The sequence below is a fragment of the Ischnura elegans genome, chromosome 2 (genome assembly GCF_921293095.1).
Source record: "Ischnura elegans chromosome 2, ioIscEleg1.1, whole genome shotgun sequence".
Taxonomy (NCBI): Eukaryota; Metazoa; Arthropoda; class Insecta; order Odonata; family Coenagrionidae; genus Ischnura; species Ischnura elegans.
Window position 1 is genome coordinate 135063787 of NC_060247.1, and position 24659 is coordinate 135088445.

Sequence of the window (24659 nt, forward strand, 5' to 3'; positions counted from 1 at the left end):
CTTGACCAGCTTAAGGCTGGAAGGCGATGCTTTGTGGAACTTGGTGACAGGAAACATAATGAAGATACACTTTTGTATGTTCCACAGGAGTTTTAATTACCGACTCAGGTTTCGACAGCACACTGTGACCTTACTACCTTGATAATGACATAGTGTACTGTCGAAACCTGGGTCGGTAATTAAAACTCCTGTGGAACATACAAAAGTGCATCTTCATTATGTTTCCTACCTTGACCAGGTGATGGCTTCCATCAAGTCTTGTACCAGATGATGGCTCTGTGAGCCGAAACGCGTTGTACGAAGTAAAAAAATATTTCTTGAAAAGTTTAACAATATTTTATTTATTTAAATATGTCTAACTTCTTCCAATTGAAGCCTGAATCTGTTGAACTTATTAAGCCCACAGTGCGGCTAGAGCTACCTACTGATAGCGAAACCTGAGAGTTACCGTAACGAGAGTAATTTTACCCGTTTCCTGCAAAGAAAAAGGAAATAAATGTCTATATTTTACTTCGTTCGTGGAACCAGTAATTCATTTGGGGAGACTGGACTCGCTGCACATTTTTCCTGAGTCGACCGCTGATATCGCTGCGTTTCCCTCCGGCGGCGTGTCCTTGTTTGCCCTGACGACAAACTCCCCTCCTCCTTATCTTATCTCCCCCACCCCACCCCTCACAAAAACCTCCCTACTCCCAACATCATCCTTCGGAGTCAACGGAAATGTCACACGTAAAATCCAAACGAATACTTTTCGGTGTCGATTACAGCTGATACCTTTCGGTGTATTTTCTAATAAATAATTTAACGTGTCATTCTTTCCTCGTACTATTAAGGTTAGCAACGGTGTCTCGATTATTAAATTTAATGGTGTCACTCACCAGGAAGACTCATTACACGTTTTTATTTTTCCATTGTTCTAACCTGGCATGGATTTGCAACAGGAATTACTAACCACTGACAAATTTGCCTTTTCATAAATGTGCACGTATTTTTTTGCTATCGTACGTGATATTTCTATGACCATGTGGTATGGATGTGGAGATCCTCTTACGTGGAGGTAATTGGTCACCCCCTGCCAAAGACCCAAGAGTTTTCTAGCAGGATATTATGTGGGTGTAGATGAAGCAACGAGTAGCGACTACGTTGTACTCAAGGTTCTTAGCAGAGTCCACTTCCGGTGACTATTATGTGCACTTCCAGTTTCTAGTTTTATCCACTTGCTGTAATTGCAATTACTTTTAAATCGATGCATCCGTTTTAAGTAACGTGGTACGTCTGAAGATACGAGTTTCGATTCCTTCGAAGCAACTACCTAACCAACTTGGACACATCTCAAATCGCTCTGCTGCCCTGTCAGTCATCATAAGTCCGTCCCATAACGAAAATAATAAGAAATCATTTCACAAATAATTTTTTTCTTCACTACTCTATCTCTATTGCTGTTGATATTTAAAATTGTTGACTGATTTCTTCTCATAATCGCCAACACTGGTCATCAATTCTAAGATTAGTTATGCGCTGCACTCCATTAAATTCTTTTGATAGCCAATCTTTTCACACCTACGTTAAAATTCTTCTCTATTACATCCTTCTTTAACTACTCCATGTGTTTAATTCGAAGTTTTCCTTTCCGTTCTTGCCATCCACCTGTCCCTCGACGATTGTCTTCATTAGGGCATCATCTATTGCCGATAAGGTTGTTTCCTCTCTTATCAAGGCTTTCATGAGATTTCTCTTCCCTAATACTCTTCATAGGACTTCCTCGTTACTAACTCGGTCGACCCATTTGATTCTCATCATTCTTCTCTAACCCCAATTTTCGAAAGCCTTTGCCCCAAACTTGTCCGAATTTCCATTTTCGGTGCTCCTTTTATTACATTAAATTCATGAAAAATAAATATTCTACATTGAAATTCCTTAAATCTTGAGGCACACACGCTTTTGAGAAAAACCCAAGATGGTGGCCCCGCACTTTTCATAGGAGCCTACGTGAATTTCAATGGAATGACTCAAAATATTTATTCTATTTTATTCACAATTATCATGCATATCTTATTCTCATTCATTCATAGTATCTCAATTGTTATCTCAAAACATCTCAAGCAGACTATTTCGCAATTCCATGAATTTTAAGCACTATGACATACAATTAAGGTGCTGACTGCATGCGTATACTATTATTATTAAATACATGGTATAAATATTTTCTGCTCGAAAAAGGCATAGCACACGGATGGATTTCAGTGGAACTATTGTTATTATGATGTATTTTAGGATGCGATGGTCATAACAGATAAAATTACAAAAAAACACTATTCTTCTTTTGAGTTTCCATATGTGGTTTTTGAATTTTTCAAAATAAATGAGTTTGAATATTATAATCCGATTAAAAGCTCTGCCCTAACCGCAATCTGCTGTATTGATACATTGCAATCGAAATAATAATTATACAATGATACAATTTATTTTGGTTCACACAGGTGAGTGTTTCTGTTGGAAACTGAATGATGATGATTACTAAAGCACGAAACCTATCTCTCTTAACAATGCTTACAGTATCTATTGGAAACTTAATGATGATGATAATTTTCTTTCACGTTGCCTCTCTTAACGATGTTTATAGTATCCGTAGCTTGGCCTATTAGTCCAGATGACATCTTTAATCAATACAGGTGTTTCGACATTTCCTATGTTATGGCTACTTTTCCTTTAAAAGACCATGGAATTTTTCCAAAAATAACATTCTCGTTTTCCGCAAGTTTATAGGTTAGTAAATTAATTCATCTACATCTACAAATTACCCTGCGAGCCACCTCTAGGGTGTTTGGCAGGGGGTGATCAATCACCAGCATGCAGCATGCATTTGGACTCCCACATGCACACCACATTATTAATTATTCATCACAGGGCAACAATGCTAATATTGGTTTGACGCAGCTCTCCAAACTCAATTATCCTGTCAGCTGATCTTTTTACACCTTCGTATTTCTCTTCCTCCACATCTTTCTTTATCTGCGTCATATATTTTATTCAAGGCCTTGTTTTCCTATCTTGTTTTCCCATCTACTTGTCCCTCGCCGATTGTCTTCTTCAGACCATCATATTTCAAGATATGGCAAATTTGGTTGCTTCGTCCTCTTATCAAGGTTTTCACGAGACTTTACTGCTCTCCTACTCTTCTTAGGACTTCCTCGCGACTTACATGGTCCATCCATCATTCTTCTGTAGCACCTCATTTCGAATACCGTAACCCCTAATTTCGCCATGCGGTCATTTTCCTTGCCTCACTTCCGTAGAGAAGCATTCTCCAAATGTAGGTCCCAACAAATTGTTTCCTTGCTTATAAGCTTGAATTCAAGCGTATGTGGCCAATTCTGGAGTGAACCCTACTTCCTCCTTTGCAAACCAACATTTCGGGTTTTAATGGTTGAGTGAGTGAGTGCACATGAGGGTGGGCCGAAAAAAGTTTTTTTTCCTGATCAAATTTTCCCTATGCGGGAAAGTTGCCAAATGATATGAGGATCTCGCACACAATTTTTTTTTCTAATCGGATGATATTGACCACTACCGCCCGAGCTCTAAACTTTACAAGTTTGCGAAAAATCAGGGTGATTTCATAATCAAACGGCTATGAAGACGAATATTATAAAAATATGGAATAATGGATAAAATAAAATAGTGGATACATGTTTATAGTTTATAAAAATGAAATTTGAAGTTTATTTGAGAAAATCTGTGGTTCAAACAATGTCTATGAGTTAACAACAAAATTGGAGTATATACCACCCGCAAAACACAACTAATTTTTGCCTACGTTTCTAAAATTCCATTTTGGGGGCTAAATCGCAGGTAAAATAATATTTATTTCGATTGAATTTAAGTTTTTAGCAAATAAGTCATCATATAGTATGTTATGGTGTTCGGACGACCTATTGAAGTACTTTCATGTCGCACGGGTCCGAAAACATCTCCACATCTACGTCACCATAATACCCTTCGAGCCACTTCGTAGGTGATTGGCAGGGGGTGACCAACAACCAGCATTCACATTGCAATAAAAAATCCTCACATGCATACTACACGGTCATAAGAACACACGTAGTAGAAGAAACACTAAGTGATCATTCAAGCGGCTGTTGTGAGCTCCCACCAAGCGTGAATAACCTCAAGCAATCCGAGACCACAGCACAGATACACGCAAACATCGAAAGCCAGGACTTGACAACAATTAGTACTTCATGTAGCATATCCATACAAGATTATGACAGTAGGAAAAGATAAACTCACAATGAGTTAAATTAAATACGTAAAGTATGTGGGCACTTTAGTGTTGAATTGTACTAATAGTTTCGACGCATTCTTGCGCCATCTTTGTATTCGCTCTTACGCAAGTGAACGTTAAAATGGAAATATACTAGATCCTTTTAATATTTCATTTAATATCATTATGTTCCACAATATCTCACCTCACCCTGTTGATATGATGTGCAATGAGTCGTTTCAACGAGTGAATACATCACTTTCAACGATCACAACACCGTTGCTCTACCTGATATCACGAGGAAAGAATGCGGTAGTTTCCTATTATTTTTTAATTGCCTTAATCAAAAGATTATTACTTCTTGAGTACTTATTTCACGCTTTTAGATTTTTAAATGACGATATCTATTATTCGCGATTAAATGAAAAGTGAAAATTTTCAAGCGCGCGAAAACGCGACGGCGAAGTATGAATGCTGGGAAAACCCCGTGTGACCTCGTTCTGGTTCCCGCTGCCGCAAGTGAGGTGACTTGGGGCGAGGCTCTGAGCGCTGATCCGACGAAGGATGCTAGCAGGTAGCAAAGTACCCTGCTAGCTGGTAGCGCATGGCTTAAATAAGGATTATTAATACCTTATCAAACGAAGAAAACTTTCCGACCTTAGCCAGTTTTAATAGGTGATTATTAAGACATGTTTCCTTGAGCTCTTTGCCTCATGCATACATTGGTAATCTCAGACGATGTAAAACTCCTATCTACTCGTATAGAAACTAGGTTACTGTGACGTCACGTGGAGTGGCATCGCATGGGCGCCAATCTGGTGCCTTTTTCTAATGCGGTTAAAATTGACCATTGTCATTCGTCTGAACTAGGATTTCTAAAACCAAATAATTTGTATATTGTGAATAGGTACATTAATGGTGGATAACGAATCGCAATCAATGCCTTTCGTTTTATTTGATGAAGCAAACTACCCTATTGAAATTTCTCTGTTTTGCAGCAGCACATGCTGGGAAGTCCTCGAGACAGCGCTTTCGTCCGGGTGAGATTATGCAAGCGGGCTTTTTGTCTTCATTGGATCTCCTTTCGGAAGCATTACCGCCCTCTGTCTACAGCGTATATCTGATAATGGGTCTCCTCGATCGCATTGGCTTCTAGAAATAGTTTCTCTAGTACTTGTTGATGCAACCATCGACGACCGTACTACACACAAAATCAGGAGGAGATCATCAAAAACTTGTAAATGTTTATGTTTTTCAAAGGCATGCGTCGATAAAGACCACCATGTTCTTTGGACTTGAGGAACTGGGAAATTGTTCAAGTTTCTGACCTTTTCCCTCGATTCAAAGACTTATTTGTATTTGGATCTGTGGTAGAAAACAATTTCTAATCGTGTCGGGAAAAATATTTTCAGTCTGATTTCGGAAATATCGCTTATGTGCACGGAAGATACGGAGGTCCAGACAGGTTCCGTACTTGGGCTCTCTATTCCCGAGTTCCTGCTTCAAACCTGTTTTTTATCTCCTGAAATAGTGTTTTCGTGCGTGCGTGACGAAGGATATGATTCACGTCGTCTGATATTTCTGATCATTTCTTTCAATCTTCTATGGTGCGTACTGGGACGATCAATCGATTAAGGTGTGATAGAGTGGATTTTTGAGGTATCAAAATGAAATGTAATTGGACTTATTCACAATTATTTTGATGCAAGCAACCCGTTTCGACTCGTGGTGTACCTGATTATGGCTCCGTGAGCCGAAACCCATGCTGCGCATTAAAGTAATTGCGTGAAAGTAAAGTTACATTTTATTTTAATAACCTGATTATAGCTTATTTTTCCGTAACAATAGGATCGCTCTGCATGACAGAGACGCCAGTGGCGACTTTCCTAAATCCAATAAATTGTTCGGTCGGAGACATCACATATACAAACCAACTGGTGAATCCTTCATCTACATCTACATAATACCCCGCAAGCCTCTTAAAAGGCGTGTGGCAGGGGGTATTAGCCGTTTACAGATTTAAAAAAAATTAAGTGCTCTAACGAAGTTGGGACTAGCGTTTATTAAAGTCCTTTATGGTTCGGGGGAAAAACGAATTCCCATATCTATCCGTTCGGCAAAACATCTCTCTTAATTTATCGCTTCTATCGGACCTGAAAATATACTGAAAATGACCTGGACCTGAAAATGTGTGGCTCCAATACTTGCAGTGTTCGTGGTTCCAAGCTTCAAAACCGTAGAGTGCCACTGCCCACGCAAATATGTTCATCTCCCTTGTATCTGCATCATCATAATACCCTGCGGGACACCTCCGGGGAGTTTGGCAGGGGGTGATCAATCACAACATTCAGCATGTAAGAGGACCGCTACAGGCACACCGCAAGGTCACGAAATATTTCGCGTGATAACAAAAAAATGCGAGCACATTCATGAAAAGGCAAAACTTGCCAATGGTTTGTTGTTCCTACAGCAAATCCTTGAAAGAGTAAAACAATGGAAAAAATAACAACTTGCAATGAGAGTCTTCCTGGCGTGTGACGCCGCGTCGTTCATTCCATCAGAGTGGACACCGTTGCTATCCTTAATGTTATGAGGAAACAATGGATTTTACTCTGGACTAATGGACTCTCTCTGTTTTGCAGTCTATATCCTTTATTTTTTTCGTGGTCTCGTCTACCATTGTACGACGGTACATCTACATCGTACCCTGCGAGCCACCTCTAGGGTGTTTGGCGGTGGGTGATCAATGCAGCATGCAATTGGACTCCCACATGCACACCACACGGTCCAAAAAAAGTCACGTATACTAACAAATTATACTACCATATGCTGTTAGAAATAAAAGTAAAATTAAGAAAGATGCATTAAGTTTTACATAGGTTAGTAGGCTACACTACAAGTCATGCAATCTATTTATGAGTTCTATCGCTGCCGTTATAATCTCTTGTTGATCGTGGAAAAAAAAGACATTCTGAATCTGTCTGTTCTACAGTCTATCTCTCTTATTTTATTTACATGATCTGATCTTCCGTAGTATGCTGGCGTCCGTAAGATATGGTTAACTTCGTCAGAAAATACACTGCTCTTAAATTTATCTAAAAGGTTTAGTCTACTTTTCAACCTACGGTCCGACAGAGATTCCCATCCGAGTTTATCTAAGACGCCAGTTACACTAACAAGACTATCATAACGACCATTCACATACCTGGCAGCCCTTCTTTGCACGCGTTCTAACTCAGTTATTAAACCTTTTTTCATGAGGGTCCCAAACACTGGCAGCGTATTCCGAATGTGGTCAAACGAGGGAAAAGTAGTTAATTTCTCTCACTTTGTCGTCACACTTTCCTAATATTCTTTTAACAAAACCCGCAAACAAACGGTAAACGAAGGATATGTTTCACGTAGTTGGAAAAAAAATCTTCCCCGAAATTACCGATTAAATTTAGCCTATACTTTTCTCTACGCTCCTACAAAGACTCCCATTATTCTAACTTGCCTAACTTCATGAGGAACTCTTTTCCAGAAGTACCAACGTTTGCGACGTATCACCGACCCCCTCCCCTCCTGTCGCCATCCACATAGCGCTGTTTGTCCCTCCCTCCCTCCCCCGCCGCCCCTTCTCCCCTTCCCCTTATCTCTCGGCCATCCGCTAAAACACAACCCACCCTCGCCCACCGCTCGCAAACATATATCCCAAACCAGTCCCACCACCAAAGAGAGCGAAAGAGAATGAGAGAGAAGCGGAGAGGAGCGGTTATTTATACACTCCGTGTCATTTTCGCGGTCTTAATGAATGAAAGAGAGCGCTGGGAGTCCTCGAGGAACCAAAACGAAGCGTTATTTCTTCTCGTTTTCGAGTGTTGGGGGCGGGGGAGGGGGGGGGGAGTAAGGAGGCCCAGGGTCATGGTGCCGTGCCAGGGGATGGTGGGAGGGGGGAGGAGGGGGTGGTTGCAAAGAGATGGCCCAACAGCGTAGTTAGGGAAGCAATAATAAATAACTGGACGAAGTTTTAGGTGAATCCAACGCATTTATATTTTAGATTTACTCCTCGGGAAAGCTGTATACAAAAAAATCAATGCCGCTTTTCATTCGCAGTTTAAAATGCACCTTATGGAGGGTGGTCTGTATTTTACGCAAAGATTTCCAGCTTCAGTCAGTGGAAACACAAATACAGGAAATAATACTCTTTTTCACATTCCACCCTGAATATTTGCGCCCATATGAACACCAACTATGGTTTTGTTGCAGTTAGATCATCATAAGGCAATAGTAATGATAATAATATCGAAATCACAGTCGGAATTAATAAATATTCAGTGAGGCAGTGAGGACGGTGCACAGAAGGTATGGAATAGGACTCGAGAAACGTAGATGGATTGAGTGGACCAGTGCAGTGAAAAAAATTGATTTCTGAAATTAAGATATATTCTTAACCCCGACATTGAAGAGTTGATTCCTGTTTTTATAGATTTGCTTTAGTAAGAAAATCTCGTTGAGGATTTAGGAATTTTTACTCGAAATTCTCTAGAAAACAAATTCTGAACTAATTATTCCTCTTAAAACTGTATAAAATTAGTTGAATAATTATGAGAGGTAGGTGTTCTACCCTTATATGATTCTCTCCATGCAGTCCTCAAGATGGAAATTATTCACTTTCGAGAATAAGAATGATTTACTAATCACCCAGTCTGACGACCTACAATCATTATTTTTAGTGGATATATGATTCTGCTGTCATATAGAGAGTCGCTTTATGCTTTATCTGGTGGAATTCTAATCGTCGAAAATTGCCAGTAACTTTTATTCACTACCATGCTGTAATATTGAAATTGTACTGGTATATATGTAGTGAGGAGCGTGGTCATCCTTTGTCTGTACTTCAAATTTGGCGAATTTACCACTAAATAAAATACAAATAGGTTAAAAATAATGAAATGAATAATAATTATGAAATTTCTGCTGGAAGAAAGAAAACTAAAAGATTCACTTTGTATCACAAGTGTGTTCATCAAACCTCATATTATATTAAATCTTTTGGCTAGTTACAATGAAAAAGCGAACCAATTGTAGCTTAGTCAAGTATTATCCGTAGTATCTTGGTTCTGTATGTCAGAATCAACTAATTGAAATCCGTAGTATCTTGGTTCTGTATGTCAGAATCAACGAATTGAAATCCGAACCAATTGATTCACGAACGAAAATCACTGTCAATATGTAAAAACAGTCATGACCCTGTGAAGACAGCGTGTTTAGCCATCATTGCTAAAGCGGAGTGAAAGCTTTTAACCCTGCAATGATACAGAATGATATGTGAAGTCGTAAGAAGCGAAAGGTGAAGAAATGAAGCTATTGTCTCAAACGAACTGCCCGTTTCACAGGGTCACGTGAAATGACACGAATTTCTCTATTTCTCTGCCTTATGTTCCTGTACTGCCTACCTCTAAGATTTGCCGTTTATTACCGGCCGATTGTTGCCCCGAGGCAACAATGTGTGGAAATAATGGCGGAGAAGAGGTTGAAGAAGAAATTACGTCGAGATTGTGGCCCCGCGGCGATGTCCAAATGGCTCCGAGCAGTTCTCTGAAATGGCCCCGTGGTCCCTCCACATTGTGTGGAAGAGGCACAGTCACTTCCGAGGGAACCAACTCTACCCTTCGAAAGTAACTCCTATTAATAGTGTTTCTTTTTCTACCTCATAAGAGATCCCCTTTCCGAGGGTCTGATGATCGTTAAAAAAATTGTGGGCTCGAGTTTTCTGCCTGGAAAATCAGGAATGGGGGAGGAGTTGTTTTTTTTTCCACTTCGGTGGGAGTGAACAAGCAATATAAGAGTGGTCGCAGGCAGGGAAAAGAAACGGACATAGCAGTGCACGCACGAGAGAGGGCGTGGCCAATGCGTGCGGGTGGAGCGGCGATGAATGAGTTAATTGGGAAGAGGCGGATTTATTTCCTTTCGGCCGAAGTGCTGTGCGGGGAATTAAAAAAAAAAAAGAGATCGGGGAAGCTCATTCGATCTCTTTACTGTTTTGATCGAGCGATATTGGGGACCACCAGTAACGAAAGCATCATTCCTGGACCCATAGCTCGCATTTCATCATTTTACGTAGCGCATTAGATGTATTCTCTCAGGAGACCCATATGGAATACGACGTTACATCTACATAATGCCCTGCGAGCCACGTCCAGGGTGTTTGGCAGAGGGTGATCAATCACCAGCATGCAGCATGCAAGGGGATTCCCATATGCGCTCCACACGATGATAAAAATGTTACGCAAACTAACAAATTATACTTCCACATTCATGCAAAGACAAAACTTTGCCAACAACTCATGAATGTAATCTTCCTATTAAGCTATACCATGAAAAACATGCTGTTATAACATCTAGGAAAATTTAGATACATGCATTAAGGAACACAAAAGTTAGTAGGCTGCACTACAAGTCAACTAACCTAATACCAGTAAGTCCTTACGCTATAGTCTCTAATCTATCGTGGAAAAAATGGCACTCTCAATCAATCTGTTCTATAATCTGTCTCTTATTTTATTTTTATGATCCGATCTACCGTAGTATATTTGTATGTGCTAGTGCAGGATACCCTTGTGAAAAAGTAATGGTTTCGGATACAGAAATAAAACCGAGTCGAGCAGCATGATTTGTAAAAATTGCTACGATGAACATAGTAGTGCAACTAAATTAATTAGGAATTGAGAATGGGAAACTATAACGGCAGCGTGAGGACTCACTAATAGGTTAGTTAGCTCGTAGTGTGGCCTACTATCCTATGTATTCCTTAATGCATGTTTCTGAATGTTGCTAATATTTTTTACAGCCTGTTTTGCATTTTTTATCGTCATAGGCTGATTTCCTTCATGAGTAGTTGTGAAGCTTTGTCTTTGTATGAATTTGGAAGCATAATTTCTTATTACGCTCAAAATTTTGATGACCGTGTGGTGCGCATGTGGGAACCCTCTTGTATGCTGATTGCTGGTAATAGATCATCCCCTGCCAAACATCGAAGAGGTGGCTCGTAGGGTATTATTTAGATGTAGATGCCGCTTAATAATTACTTTTTTATATACTACATAACTTTAAGTTTGGCTAACCGGTTTTTTCCACCCCCATGTTGCACCATAAACCACTGCCACCACCCACTTTTAACCTTGACATTCAATGAATTTACTCCTTCTTCAGTGTTTAGACATTTTCGCTATTTTATAACAAAATATGCGTTCTTAAAATACTAAAAATCCATTTTATTAATCTTCATTAATGTTTACAACTTATTGTGGAAGATGAACGTTGTAGACGAAATGTAGTTTTCCCTAGGTTGAGTTACAAAGTTCACGAAATTGACAAAATGGTATAATTTATGGTTCATGGGGTCATTTGTTGCACCCGCGTGTCTTGATTTTTCAATTTTTCATAAAACAAAAAATAAATTAGAATTGAGAATAAAATTTCCTTTTAAATGACGTATTATTAATTATTATGGCATGCACTGAAGTCCAGATATAAATATGCAAAGTACAGCGGCACATCATTTTGATGCTGACAATAGGGTCCGTTTCTAACGGTAATAAGGTAAAGTGACCCACCAACATTTTCTTTGAAGTGATCATACATGTGACACTAAAAAATATGGTTTACCTCATCATAGTTAACAATAGTTTGAGGCGGAACATCTGTCAGGGATAGTTGGAGATTTTTAGACTAATTTGAAATACTCGAAGGTATTATGTTATCAACACCATCCTACTTTTTTGCTCTACTTTTTATATTCTCGCGAAATCTTGCTGTGATTTGTGGATCTACATCTACATAATACCCTGCGAGCCACCTCTAGGGTGTTTGGCAGGGGGTGTTTGGATGACGAAAGAGGAATGCTCGTATCCGTTCTAGACCCGGTCTATTATTCTTAAACCGTTTTCCTTTCACAACTTCTTTTTGAAGGCATGCTTGCATAGACACAACCACAGACATCACTTGCTGTATTAGAGCAGGCCTATTCGCTACCTTGGTTTGACAAGGTTGTAACTGACATTTTTGCAAAATTTGGTGTTTTCACTCAAGATAACTAAGTTTATGTTTCTCTATGTGTTGCACCGGTTTTTATTCCTCTATGTAAAATAATAACAGATTTAGAACAGTGACAAAGTTCCAACTGCAAGGAGAAAAAACTAGTATTTGGTGTGACAAGGTTCTAACTGCATTTTACTTATTTTATTACTCATATAAACGTGTAAAAAAATAAAATAAATAACATATTTTCTTAAAGTAATAATTACTAGTGTATCTAGTGGATCACTAGTGTATGTGCCAAAAATCAAAAATAAATTCCTATTAATAATAGAAATAGAGCAGTTTAAAACTTTGACAAGGTTTTTCTCAAAACCAGCTGATGGTCAGTTAGAACCTTGTCAAACCAAGGTAGCGTATTCTCAACATAAGGTCAAAACCTCGACCGTGAGAGTGTTGCTTTTGAAAAGGAGAAACATCACTCAACCACCTCTCTTCTCCTTCTGACAAGTTTCAAAGGATTTCAATTTTTTACCCAAGGAAGAAGTGTTGTTCGAAGAACACCAAACATCACTGTAGCCTTACTAATTGACATTCTGCTACTTTTGATATGACGCAATGCGCATTTCAAATCTTCTTACGCCTACTTGTGACACACAGATGACCCGGTCTTCTTCTCATTGGTACGAACCGTGGAAGTCCACTTGACTCTACAGAAACAAACATTTTCAGGTGAATTTTAAAGCAACTGAAGTTGATACACCATGGACAAAGAATCGACATAACCTTAGAAGTGTACTAATTCGATTCATGCAATTGTCAGGTGATGAAATCTCTCAGATAGTGAGATAAGACATAAGTTTTCCACATATTCTTCAATGAGGTGAAATATGGTTTTTCAAATCAACATGAACTTTAACTTAAACATACCACAGATATCACTCTTGAAGGTGCACACACCACAATCCAGTGCCTTCTCAAAGACTTCTTAAAGTTATTCCAGAGTAATCCGCTAGGTATATAAGGAGAAGATAGGCACGGAGCTGTTTGAGTGGTCCACTTAACCCCACTTTACGGTATCGATTTTGTAAAATAAGGAATGAGACGTAGGCGTTATACCCTCACAGGATTATTTCCCTGTAACCCTGAAGATGGGATCCATTTAATTCTGAAACTTCGGCAAAAAATCGTTATTTAATCATTCAAACTGACGATGTATACTCGATATTTTAATGGATATGCGATTATAAAATAATCAAAATGGAAGTACTGCAAAGCAATCTTAGGCAAAATTTGGTCCATAAAGAATGAAGGGATGAATTATTTAGATCGTTAAAAACTGACAAAGTTTTCTGTCAATGAGGAGCCAAGCTAAGCAGTTTTTCACTATTTTGTACCATTTATCCATGGTTTTAAGCCAGAAGGCTCACTCCTAAGAATATTTAATTCAATGCACTGAATAGTAGAGGCCTTCACGTTGTAGAAATCCATCTTACTGATTTGTAAATGAAAAACTTTGCTGTTTCTACAATTTAAAAAATTTTCTACAAAATTGTAGAAACAGCAAAGTTTTTCATTTACAAATCAGTATATTTAATTCACTTTATGTGGTAATTAGAGTCATGGCATTACTCTAGGGGTTCATTTGGGTGGGAATATGGGAAGGGATTAGGGTACAATAAGGGATTAATATGTTTAGGTTTTTCAGGAATAGAATAGTGCCAAAGATTCACTAATGACAATGAGGACGAATTCGATGAAGGCGGTGTCAGACGACACGACATACTTATCTGTCGCTTTCCGTTGATCCCACGCCAACAAAGTTCCCTCCCTGGCGTACACGCACCCTATCTACAGCTTTAGTCCACTCCCACCCTTCCGCTCGCACCCTTGAACCCCAACTCAGCACCCCCTTTGGGTTGACACCCCCTGCCCCCTCTATCTGCGAGCGCACTCCCTTATCAGCGACTTTCCCACCGAATTATCTCCGGCCCAGTTCCTTTTCCTCCTGGGCCCCTTCGTTAGAGCCCTATCGCACATTCGGAGCGGTCAGAAAGCTGCGACCGTCGCCGCTGACGACTGCTATTTATACCCTGACTCTTTAGATCTTTTAGGAGCTGACTCTAAGAAAAGGACCGTTTTTGACGGAGATAACACTGAATGCAGATAAGAACCCACGCTTTATCTCACCATGGTTTTACATTAATGACCGAATTTATCTCCATACTTAAAGACTCCTTTATGCTTAATGTAAGAAACTTTGTGCGCAATCCTTCCAGCGAGAGTTGAATCTTTTTTGGGCGTAATACGTTTCACGGTGTTATACCTCTGGACCTCTAAAATTAAGTACGCTTCATATGTCTTGAGTTTAGGTCATACGTAACGAAAAAAACACTGTCACCTTCATTGTTTTGGAATTAAAACTCTTCCTTCGTCAGATCTTAACAATTAAGACAAGTAGAAGGCACAATAAATCACAATTTCAGCTTGGGGATCACATGAACCATTTAATACTATTATACCGATAAGTACTTCCTAAAATTATAATATTCAAGGGAATCATATCAGCAGTCGTAAAAAGCATTGAAAATAATTTATTCGTTATTGTCAACGTGCAGAGGTTGAGAAATCACCTTTTTCATCGAATTCAAACTTAACAGAAAGTGCAGGTAGTATAGATATCTCATAAACAAGGGAAAATATGGACCTTGGAGTTTTAACTGATGCAAATAGAATCATGAATACGTCGGAGTTCCTTAAAATTTCCAAGAACTCCACTCAAAGACACCGGAAGTATCACTTAATCAAACACAGGGGTCTGTGCTATGCTGGCGTTTTCCTCCTCTTGCATAAGTTATTTTTCCAGACTTGTGCTATTTTGCATTGTCGGTGGATTCTGGGGCTTGGATTTCGCTTGCTTAAGCGCCCTTGGTTGACGTGTGCTACAATACAATCGCTGCAATGTGTGCTATAGAACAATTTACCACCGCGCTAATCTTCTGAGCTTCCTGGCACGATATACAAACCTTTCTGACAGCAAATGATGTCGAAAAATCGTTACCCATTATTACTGCATTCATAACATAAAAATTATTTGGTTTTAAAAATCCCAGTTTAGACGAATGGCAACGGTCAATATTAACCGCATTTGAAAAAGGCCAGATTGGCGCCCATGCGATGCCACTCCACGTGACGTGACAGGGTCCTAGTTTCTACACGATATGATAGGAGATTTACATCGTCTGAGATTACTAATGCATGCATGAGGCACAGAGCTCAGGGAAACATGTCTTAATAATCACTTATTAAAACTGGATAAGGTCGGAAAGTTTCCTTCGTTTGATAAGGTATTAATTATCCTTATTTAAGCCAAGCGCTAACTGCTAGCAGGGTACTCTGCTACCTGCTAGCAGCCTGCATCTCAGCGGCGCACATATTCTCGCCCCAAGGTCACCTCGCTCGGCTGCAGCGGGAACCAGAATGATGTCACACGGGCTTTTCCCATCATTCATACGTAACCGTCGAGTTTTCGCGCGGTTAACAATTTTCACTTTTCATTTAATCGTGAAAAATAGATATCGTCATTTAAAAATGTAAAAGTGTGAAATCCGTACTCCAGGAGTAATAATCTTTCGATGTAGGCAATAAAAAAAGAATAGGAAAACACCCTATTCTTGATAATCACCGGCAGTCGTTGATTCCTTTATTTAAGTATTCTACCGATTGAGGTAGGTTTGCGTGGAGCTTCACGAAGAATTCCGGCAGTAACCCATTCCCTTCATGGAATTCCCCGTTCAATTCACCATAAGGCCAACTCACTTTCATTCCATCCAAGAATCCTATTCTCTTCCGTCCTCTCCCTCGTTTACCCAACATTATACCCTCCAACACTGTTTTCAATATCCCATCCTCGCCCACTACTCACTCCATCCATAGTTTCTGTCTCATCTAGAAGCTGCCTCACCTTAACCACCATGTCCAGCACCAGTCGTTGATAATTAAAAACAGATTTATATTTTTGACAGCTCAGATCATCTGTGACATTAGGGAAGGAAGGGCGGAGAGTAACCCGGCGTCGTTATAAGACATCCTCCAAAGAAAGAGTCCAAGGGAACTACGGAGTGTCCCATCCGACGGACACTGTAATTGAAGTTCCCTCCACTCAATACTAATTGTAAGGCATGGATCGGAAAAAAACTTGGCAAATCACTATTACCGTCATTATTTGAACACAAGCCCTCTGGGAGAGGAGCCACACACTACTATAATCAATACACCAACTCAATCCTCTCAATAGGGTGGTTTCCTATTATTTTTTTATAGGCTAATTCGAAATATTGTTACTCCTGGAGTAAGTATTTCACGCTTTTAGATTTTTAAATGAAGATATCTATTTTTCGCAATTAAATGAAAATTGAAAATTTTCAAGCGCGCGAAAACGCGACGGCTAAGTATGAATGATGGGAAAACGCCGTGTGACGTCGTTCTGGTTCCCGCTGCCGCAAGTGAGGAGACCTAGGGGCGAAGCTTTGAGCGCTGATACGACGCAGCATGCTAGTTGGTAGCAGAGTACCCTGCTAGCTGGTAGCGCTTGGCTAAAAAAAAGGATTATTAATACCTTATCAAACGAAGGAAATATTCCAACCATAGGCAGTTTTATTAGGTGATTATTAAGACATGTTTCCCTGAGCTCTGTGCCTCATGCATGCATTGGTAATCTCAGACGATGTAAAACTCCTATCTACTCGTATAGAAACTAGGTCCCTGTGACATCACGTGGAGTGGCATCGCATTGGCGCCAATCTGGCCTATTTCAAATGAGGTTAATATTTACCATTGCCATTCGTATAAACTGGGATTTCTAAAACCAAACAATTTGTATATTATGAATACAATAATGGTGAGTAACGAATAGCAATCAATGCATTTCGTTTTCTTTGATGATGGAAACTACCCTAATGTCCATTTTAGACCTAAAAATCTGTGGTAATTTTGGTTCCAACTCGCACCAGCTTTCCACGGTTAAATGTCGTGACATAATTTTTCTTCACCCTGTATTCTATGCTTTTTTTAATAATCTACCTGATGATGATGAGTTTCGTTCAAACCTAGTTCGTCTTTTTATAAATCTATGGGGTATAACAAGGTTATTCTTATTGTTTCAAAAGTCGCCAAGGAAGTCAAAAGACGACCGGTCTAGAGGGAGGTTTGTATCCTCTTGTATTGTAGATTGGGCTGGCAGTAGGGTGGGGGAGGGAGGTCGAGGAGATTGGGTGGGGCTTCGGATTTGGCGGTGCGGCGCAGAGTGCGGGGCGGGGAGGTGCCACCGCAGCGGAGAGAGGTGCGGGGTCCTCTTGGTGAAGAGCAGATGCGTGGGCGGCGGGGGTGCGGCCTGCCCCAGAGGCCATCCACCCCAATGGGAAAGCACCATCGCCCTCCACCCGACTGGAAGTGGGAGGGAGGGTTTCCATTTTTCGAGGGAAGAGGTCGAGGCCCGCTTGGGACCCAGATGGGTCCCTCCTGGTCCCCATCCTACTCCTATCCTCCTCTTGCAAACCCCAGAAGTCACGGAAAAGCCATTGCTCGCTTGCAATCGTATTTCCAACAGTTTAACTCATGTTAAGATAGTTCTTGGAGTGTAGGTCAATGTATGTTGTGCCAAAATTATGTCAAAAACGTTTTAACCAACGTTTCTGTTTATTTTAAACTATCATCAGGGCTATGAAAGAAAACATAAGAACAATATAAAATACAAAGATATACAATATTTTTACTTTCATAAATGTTAAGATGGCGTTTTTTTACAATAATGTAATTAAAAAAAATATATAAGCACAGAATACAGAAAAAATATTGCACATATTAATTGAAATTATGTTACTAAGCTATTACCACACCTAGTTTCCATTAATTTTGATAAATTAAATAAAAATAAATTTTACTGAGGTTTTCAATATCTGATTTTTTTATTACGACTGTTATTCGTTTTTGATATGTAAGCGATTTCTTAGAAAAGTCTTTTTTTCAAAATAACCTTAGGATCTAAAATTTCGGCGTTGTCGAAATCAAAAACATGGCCATTGCTTATGCTGTGGCTATTCCACCTTTTACTGATGACTTGTGTTGTGAAATCCTATTTTTTAAATATTGTGATGTTTGCCCTATGTAGCAAGTGTTACAATCGAGGCATGAAATTTTATGCATTATATTACTTTTCAGATTTTTAGGGGTTTCAGATTTTATTTTTGTGTATAGAAGCTTGTTTAGAGTGTTATGATTTTTGTCTGCAATTTTATAATTTATTTTATTGAATACCTTCGTAATTTGTTCAGATAATTTACTCATATAGATGATTCCACGGTATTCTTTTTTGCATAACATACATTGACCTACACTCCAAGGACTATTTTAACATGAATTAAACGAGGTCACATAAGGAAAAAAATAATCAACAGATTAACTGCATTTTTCCTAATTGCCCTCACAACAAAATGTAGGTTCATTGTGAAACAAAACCCAGTACTGTTCGAAAATTTTTTATTATTAGCTGTCAACTAGATTTGACGTCTATACCGTCATTATCAATACTAACTTGTTTTCACCATGTACCTATATTTTGTTGTGAGAGCAAATTAGGAAAGATGCAGTTAATCTGTTGGCAACAAGTTAGTCTTGATAATGACGGTATAGACGTCGAAACAAGTTAACAGCTAATAAGAAAAAGTTTGTGGAACAGTACTGGGTTTTGTCTCACCATGAACATTTCATCGTTCCACCAAGTAACGCCCTCAGTTGATTTTATTCGAAGTGTAGGTAGTAAGGAGTATCAAAGAAAAAACATTTAAAGGTTTCCCGGCGTATGCTGGTGGTGAAGGTTGCTTTGGTTCTCCACCGGGTAGTCTCCTCCGTGGCTGTCGACGTTTCTGGATACGAGTCGAGGTGTGTGGGGGGCATGGAATACCCACCAGGATAAGCGGTAGGTGCGAGATTAATAAACTGCGAAATTTTAAGATAAACGGTTCAAAATGGTGCATTTTACGGCTTTCCGAGGGATATTTTAGTAATCCTTACTCTATTCCATTAGTAATATCAATCCAACTTAGTAAAATGGATTAAGCGTAAATATTTCTCTGAGCTCTATCCCTCAAAACCCCCCCTCGCTGTGCCACTGTTCGAATGTCATGTTCATGAAGATCTAAATCCTATCGTCGTAGTGTCTTAACCGAGGAAGAGTGCTGAATGCCTGATTTGATATCATCCCGTGCAACACAGCCTGGTGGTGACTTGCACGGTACCTCGTATATGTAAATGAAATGTCTTCTACGTACACACTTTTAAAATTTGAAAAATTCGCGTCAACTGCTTGCATTTGAGCCTTGAACTTTGGGATGTGAAGTCAACACAGTATCAACCTACGGAACCGCTTCAATCCAGCTCCCATGTTCCAAACACTGAAGTACCTTTGGTCAATATTGTCTCATTCTCAAGTGATTCCCCTCCTTCCCACCGGTTCTTCTAGCCTTCTGTGGTCAGTACAATTTATTTTCACTCGTTGAAGTCGCCGCAAAATGCACAAAATTAAAAGGGATTTAAAGGGATTGTTTTTCATTTCATGATTTTTGCATGTTTGCACTGCGTACACATACTACCCCGCAAGACGTCTCAAGTCCGTTTAGGCATGTGGCGGGTGCTGTTACGACGTCAGTGGTTAGCAAATAAAAAGGAAATCCTCCAACAAATCTCCACCCAGCATTAATAAAACTCCTTTAATGTGCGGGATAAAAACGAATTCCCATACTTTACCGTTCGGAAAATATCTCTCTTGATTTATTTTTTCTGTTGGATCTGGAAATAGAGTGAGGTCCCAATGCGATGCCATCAGTGTCACTCGGAAATATATCTATTCTCAATTGCTTAAATGATCGAAGCGTATTCGAGGTGAAGCAAAAAACCCAGTACTGTTCCACAAACGTTTATTCGCTTTCGATTAGTTGCGACGGCAATAGTCGTCGACAGAAAATAAAAGCTTGTGGAACGGGCGCAACTAGGGGGGGTTTTAGGCGCAACTAATAATTACGGGTGTGTGCAACTAATACCCACCAGGGTAAGCAGGAGTTGCGGGGGCCCTCCTCCAGAATTTTTTTTAAGAATAATGGTTCAAAATGGTGAGTTTTACGGCTTCCTGAGGGATATTTGAATAATCCTAACACTATTCTATAAGTAATACTGATCCAAATAAGTGAAATGGATTAAAATTAAAAATTTCTTTAAGCTCTTGGGGGGGTTTTATCCCCCAAAACCCCCCCTCGCCGCGCCACTGGCTTGTGGAACAGCACTGGGTTTTTTGCTTCACCTTGAATATCTCATCGTTCTACGAAATCACGCCAAAACCAATCGAATTCAATCTAAGCGTAGTTCGCAGTCTCTGAGTCTCTTACCGGCTCCCAGCCTAATTAGTTGAACATCAGCGTACGCTGGCTGTACCCCCGTAGGAGTTTTCGGCGAATCGCGTAGCTTTCCTCTGTATTTTAACAAGTTCAAGGATTAATTATTATGGTACTCAGGTCGCTACTGTTACTAGGGTAACATAACGAATATATGCAGCGCAACCCATCCTGGTAATGATATTCGAATGCACTTCTTTCACCATTTCTATTAAACAATATCGGGGAAGTGAATGCCCCGTTTTTGTTTCAGTGTCATTAAAAATAATTAAAAGTATGTCAGCATTTGAATTACCACGGGGTTAAAGGGATGTAACGATATATATTGTAATGAGGTAATTATGTTTGGATGCTATGTTTCCATAAAATGAATTTATAGAGTAAATATTGAGAATAAATGGACCGCTTTCACCTAATCTACATTTTTATAGTAGGTACGCTGCGAGTCACCTTTAGAGTATTTGACTGGGGGTGACCAATCACCAGAAAGCAGGAGGACCCCCACTTGTACACTAAATGGTCATAAAAATACAACGCATAATATCAAAATATACGTGCACATTCATGCATAGGCGTAATTTGCCAACGGTTAGTAATGCCTGTAGTTAATCACGCAAGATTGAAACAGAGGAGAAATAAAAACACGCAGTGCGTCACCTTAGCGAGTGACGCCGCGAAAATATAGTGTACCAATTAATTTTATTAATTTTTAACACTATCTTTTCGCAATCATTTAAGAAATCCTTGATACTACCCGTCCCGTGTTTATTTATATGGCAACAAGCATTTGAACTAACTTTGAATCCTTATTGCTGCGCAAATTTTCGAAAACCGATCAAAATGCACTCAAAGTGGCCACAAAAACAAATCTTCAACGGGACGGACTTGTACCCTCTCTTTTATGTACTACCGGCTAAAATGCAGAAGATCATCTTTTCCGACAACCCACGGTGGGGTGGAGTGGCAGAATAATGGGATGGAGTGCGGCGTGGCTTAAATAGTGCTCTGGCAGCGAGAAAAGGACCGGGTGTCGAGGTGGGGTTCCCGCGTGTTTTTCGCGCGGTTTGGGCGAGGCCGCTGGTCCTCTCTCTCTCCCTCTCTGCACAGATCTTCCTGCGATAGGCTCCACGGCCGCTCACCCTATCCTATCGTGTCGCCCAAGACGACGACGAACCTGCGCCTCGCCGCACCTCTAGTGTCGTAAGCCCATCCGAGACAAAAGGCGAACGAAAAAGCAAACACGCGCCTCCTCTCCAACCTCGGTTTCAAATGGTTTTCTTAACCTCAAGATTTCGGACAGATAAACGAGAGAGGGTCAAAAAAGGTTGGATGCGAACTGACGGGAAGAGAAGAGGTCCTTTTCACTTCTTTTTTCATCCATGGCTAAATCCAAACAGCGGTGAAAAGAAAGCCCTGTGATTTTGCGATCGGCTCAGCTTGCTAATGCATTTAGAGAAGGCACTGAGGCACAGCCAAAGCCAATATACGACATTCTCTTACGCTCACCCGTGACAAGTGGATGGGGAATGGCTTGTGCAAATATAATCCCTCTTTTCTTTGAAGATGTGGAGCACAGTCTAAGCAAGTATTTTTTTTCTAAAAATTCTTTCCTGATCAAATCCCCACACGTTAGACCACACCAATATTGTGAGGGTATGGTATGTCAGCTTCAAAATTGTTAGTTTACGTACCCCAACAGGCTTGCCAAGACAATTTCCACTAAAAAATCATTAGCTTAGAGGATATTCATTTCCCATCGATTTTTAGAGGATTTAAAGCAAATTCGAGTAGTCTTACCAAAAATAATACATCCATGTTTGAAATAATATCCCATTAGAAAATAGTTGCCATTTAAATTATGTGGTAATTTTTTATATTTTGATTTGTATTCATGATCTCTTGGAACACATCAACGAAAAATATATTACCTTAGAAAAATATCAAAGATCCCAAAAAAGGAAAATGTACAATGAAGATTGCTGTGTATCTTTTTCCCTTATTATTGTAATTGTTTGTTGAAGAATGGCAGTGAACATTTTACCCATACTCACTTACCTGGTAGGAAACTTCAGTGAAATATATTCGTTAATTCCGCATTCTACGATTAATTGATTAATTATAATGTTTCTGGTTAATTAAGAGGTTGGTTAGAATAATCATTAAGGAGAAATTATTCGCAAATCGGAAGATATGAATAAGGAATATAATTTTTGTATCACAATCACAAAAAGGAGTTGTAACTTTCCACAAAAAAATACATTTAGCCGGCTTTCATAAAAATATGATTGCTATCAGTCATATGGTAAGACATACGCTGATTTTATGAAAAATATCCACACTATATTTTGGCTATTTTAATTTTTTCTGCAGTAGTTATGATGAACTTGCTGTAGTTTTCGCCCGAAACCTTGAAATAATTTTTAAGGTTTAGACTTGGAGTATCCAGCGGTTGATTTTCCCTGAGTAATTTATATATTAATTTTTATTGGCTATCCTGAGAACAGCACAATGACGCCCTTATATCAGGGGATTTCAGCAATAAAAAACAAATGACAACAAACACCCGTATCCTAGGCAGAGTCTCCTATCCAGGCGGTACTTGAACCGGCGATTTTCGGTTTGGAATGCCAGGACTTAATTCCGCGGCCACCGAGGCCTAACTGGTGACTGGGCGAGACTGTTGCTCGTTTTATCAGGGGTGTAGGATGCTGGAATGGATTTATTTATTTATTTATTTATTTATCAAATTGTCCACATACAGCATAGTTTACCATTTTATAATGGCACAGTATTGCAAACTTAAAAAGTACAAACACAATCAAACATAAAAATTTAAATAAATAAAAAAACATTGAAAGTAAACTTATTGACCTAGAGTTTCTATTAAAGTAGGAAAGAGCACGGTTTGTAAAGGAGTGGTTTGGGAGGAAGGAGGGAATTTATGAGGGCAGAGAGGCGGGAGAGGATGGAACGTTTGGTTAGTGACAATCTGGGAATGGGCGAATATATGGAGGAGCGAATGCGTTCGAGTGGGTCTGCATGGAACTTTAAAAGTTAGATTAGAGACGAGATCGGGACAGTCTATGGCAGAGATTATAATGCTATGTATTAGTTTTATATCGGATTTGAGGATTAAATTTGGAATATTAGATATAGAGAGAGTGTGCAAAACAGTATCAGCGGACATATTACGAAGATGAGGGGCTCTGCACTTAATGATGATACAATAATAGGATCTAGCCCAAACCGTCCCCTCCCCTATTCCCCCAACCCCTAAGCACTCTTCTCCTGCCCTTCTGGGACCACGGGGTGTGTTTTTCGCGCCTCCCCGCTCTCTCCCAACCCTCGACTTGACGGCTTTTCCTCCCCACGGGTCCATTGTGCAGAAATCACTGCTCTTCGTGTCCGCCTCTCCCAAGAGAGGGAGAGGCAAGGGCCGCGTCCTTAAATTATTATCATGTGCCCTTTGCGTGGGCGTCTCCATGGGCACGGTCTTCGCTTCCTCAATCTTTTGTTCGTTTGGCTGCCAAGGACCACTACTTTCTCCCCCAACTTCTCTAGCACCGACCCGAGGCTGCGAACGAAAGCAACGGCTATAATGCTGACGGTGGTGCCGTGCGTGTTTCTTCCGTTTTCACGCCTGTCAAGTCGAGAGAGAACGAGGGAATTCCCTTTTGTCTCTTGGCAGACCGTCTTTTGTGCTCGCTCTTCCAATAATATACCTCGTAACGCCTTTTCACACCAGAAATGTTTTTGTACCACGCACAGTGGTCGATTTGCGAGACTTAGGGTTGGAGGACACAATTTTTTTTTTCAAGAACATTTAGTATATTAACAATGAAAACACTTTGTTACTTCCACTAGGTATTTGAAAATGGTGTAATAGCCGAAACCGGTAATAAATAGAAACTGTGTATTTTGTGGAAGTAACAAAG